Below are 2,873 nucleotides of genomic sequence, written 5' to 3'. Positions count from 1 at the left end.
TTTTTGGCCCTCATCCGCCGTCAATTCTCTCGGCGGCGAACCTGGCCGAGGTTAGAGGCTCCACCGGGATTTCGTCTGAGATTGAACTCAGATTCCCGGAATCCCACGAGTCCCCGGAGAACCCTCCTCCGGGATACTGCTGCGCGTTCGAGATTTTCTTCTCCGCGTGTGGCCTGTCGTTTCCCCTTCCCGAACTCATCGTTAAGATGATGTTCGAACTGGGCTTCGCTCTCCCCCAAATGTGCCCGAACTTCGTTTGGACCGTTATGTGCTTGCAAACCCTGGGGGAAGAATTCAATTACCAGCTATCACTGGCGGACTTCCTCCAGGTATACACCGTGAAGACGGGTCGCACTAAGGGTACACTCTACGTGAGCCCGCTCTCCGGACTGAAGGTCTTTGACGACCTGCCTGAGAAAGACGAGAAATGGAGAAAATCTTACTTCTTCTTCCCGGTCAACGAGCTCACTTTCGGCCATCGCACGAGCTCGTTCGTTTCGAAGTGGACCTCGAAAATTGGTAGACTAGCGTTTCCTACTAGGTCCAACTCGAGTGTAATTTTGTTTCTTGTCTCATTTTTAATTGTTTCCTTTTCAGATCACTTCGAACGCGGATTGCTTTGCCCTATGTTTGCTGAGTTCTTTTCGAGGTTCTGTAGCCAGGGACAGATCACTTGGGATTCTTTCTCCTGCGAGAGGATCAGAGAGTCCGTGGTGAGGCTCGGAAGGCGTTCTCTCGTCTGTTTCACGCCCTTGAGCGTTTCGGAGATGAATTACAGGGAAGAAAGGGCGTGCCGAATTGCCGAAAAAAAGGCGAAGAAACAGATGGCGATGGCCCTCGCCGAAGGCAAAGCTCGCATTTCTAGCAAGAATCCCTCCAGCTCCTCCGTTCCTGAGGTGAGCGGGACTTCCGCGCCTCCAACTGGCTCTCCCGAGCTTGGTATTGAATCAACCGGGGCTCCTGCTGGCCCGGTGATCCCCCCCGTGATTGTCATTGCTGATTCCAGTGATGAACCACGGGAGGTCGCTCCTTCCCCCCCCAATACCAAAGAAATCCTCCGAAGAGGCCTCCTCTCAGCAAACTGATTCATCAAAGAAGAGGAAGGAGCCTGAGACCGCCTCCTCTTCGCGTGAAAAGGGGCGAGCCCGGACTGGCCCGTCAGGGGATGAGCGAAGTAAATCTAGCTCGAAAGACAGGGGTCCTTCCTCGGAGGGGAGATTTAAGGAGGCCCCACCGCCTAAAGACTCCGGACGAAATCCTCCGAAGGAACAACGTCCTTTCGCCCGAGGTAAATTTTCTTAACATTTACTTTTATACTTTTGACTGTTCGATAGTTGTTACTGAAATGACTTGCCCAAAAAATCTTTCAGCCCCTCCTGCGTCCCCAGCCGATCTAATGCGGAGCTACGTTCGTCCCGGAGTTCGGATCCCGGCATTCGCGGACATGACCGAGGTCAATCGCGCAAACTTCTTTCACTTCGCGGATAAAATCGGCGAGGTAAATATTTTTGTTTCTCTTTGCCCCCTTTTTTGTTTTTGCCCAACGGTCGCTTAATAAGCTATCTTTTCAGCTGATGATCGAGTTTAACTCCTCGGTTGCGTCCTATGAGGAGCAACTGTTCGCTTCCCCCTCGTCTTCCGAAGTACACCTCCTTCAAGAAAGGATCGCTGACTTAGAAGCTCAGGTTAAGGAATATGCCCGACTGGAAGCCGAGAACGCTGACACCGTGGCGAAAGCCGAACGGATCCGAGCTTGGATGAAGAAGGCTGAGGTAGATGTGCTCGACCTCGGGGTTGCTAATGAAGACCTTCGCGACAAATTGAAGAAGGCGGGGGACCTTTACTTTGAGGCGGCGGAAGATGCCAAGGCAGCAAAAAACAGACTGCACGAGATCGAGCTCCGAAACCAGTTACTCGAAGCTGGCAACAGCTGCGAGATTGAGAGGGTACGGAGGGAGGAAAGGCAGGCGATGAGGCGAACTCTCCGCCCCTTGGTTGAGGAGGTGAAGGTCACCTTCAAAGAAAGGGAGAAACTAGCCCCGCTCCAGATCCGAGCTGCCGAGATCAGGGCTAACCGGATGCTGGCCGAGGAGATCTCTAGAGGCGAGATCCAAGACATGGAGGCCGAGCTCGGACTCCTGAAAACTGACGAGGAAGAAGCCGATGAAAAGGTTTCGAAGGTAACTCCTCGTGATCTCGACCTTGCTGCCTTCTCTGATCTTTTGGCGGATACGCCCGACCTCTTGTGTAGTGAGCACCCGCTTAGTGTCACCATAGACGAGTCTGGTACTAACCTCGGGCGAATCTCGAACCAGGGGACGGACGACTACCTAGCGAACACCAGGTCGGAAGGGGAGCTCGCAGAGATGGGCCTGGCCCTATCCGAAGCGGCGTCAGATCCCGCTCTCCCTGATCCTTAGTTTTTAATTTTGGGGTTGTTTTGGCACGAGGTGCCCCCCGTTTGTAGTATTTATTTTCATATTGCTTTGGAGTGTTTTGGTCGTTGTGACCACTCCATTTTTTGTTGTGCCATTCGAAATGTGAACTGAACTTCCACAATCTTTTGTATTGAAAAGATGACTAGCAGAAAAGAACACGAAGTGAGAACTTCGATTAAATAGTTCGAAAAATGGCACCCCCAACTTTAGTAAGTAAAACTGAGTACGAAGTGAATACTTCGGTTTAGATAGGAATTTGCGAAACTAAACAGAATACGATGTGAGAACTTCGGTTTGGAGTTTTCGCAAAGCTTTTATAGTAAAGCTGAGTACGAAATGAGAACTTCGGTTTAGGTTTGCGAAGTCGGACTTCGGCTTTAAATGATAGGTGCGAAGTTGGAACTCGGCTTTTTTTTTTTTTTTTTTTTTTTTTTT

This window comes from Camelina sativa, chromosome 12 (genome assembly GCF_000633955.1).
Source record: "Camelina sativa cultivar DH55 chromosome 12, Cs, whole genome shotgun sequence".
NCBI classification, from domain to species: domain Eukaryota; kingdom Viridiplantae; phylum Streptophyta; class Magnoliopsida; order Brassicales; family Brassicaceae; genus Camelina; species Camelina sativa.
The sequence above is the reverse complement of the archived record's forward strand: the minus strand, read 5'-3'. Positions refer to the sequence as shown.